The sequence below is a fragment of the Camelina sativa genome, unplaced genomic scaffold (genome assembly GCF_000633955.1).
Source record: "Camelina sativa cultivar DH55 unplaced genomic scaffold, Cs unpScaffold12387, whole genome shotgun sequence".
Classification (NCBI taxonomy): Eukaryota; Viridiplantae; Streptophyta; class Magnoliopsida; order Brassicales; family Brassicaceae; genus Camelina; species Camelina sativa.
Window position 1 is genome coordinate 1 of NW_010933427.1, and position 356 is coordinate 356.

Here is a 356-nt window from a genome sequence, read left to right on the forward strand (position 1 = left end):
TACCTCTTACCATGCTGAAGCTGAGCAGCTTTGTTTTTCGATAAGAAATTAGTCATCTTGTCATGCAATCTTTCACTAGCCTGATCAAAAACACAGGTCAAGAGGATTAACTTTTTTCTAATACCAAAGTGAAATAAAGACCTAGGCATCAGACTCACATCTGCTATATGTGCATGTCGAAGCTCCAGCCAAATAGGATCGTGTTCCTCCAAGAGCACATCTTTCTTCTCTGGTTGTCCGCCTGATTTGCTTGGAATCTAAAAACTAAAAGAACATCATATGGAGTATCCAGGAAGAGAGCCACCACAGGATCACAATATCTTATACAGCAAAGAAATGAACTTACCACATGTACA

At 39.6% G+C, this 356-nt stretch overlaps 1 long non-coding RNA gene across 1 annotated transcript; it reads right to left on the reverse strand.

Annotated features, from left to right (window-relative positions):
- Positions 1–356, reverse strand: LOC104775337. The gene is made up of 3 exons (XR_765847.1): positions 347–356; positions 159–257; positions 1–80 (listed from the first exon to the last, which is right to left on the reverse strand). It is a non-coding gene; the product is annotated as an uncharacterized LOC104775337 (long non-coding RNA).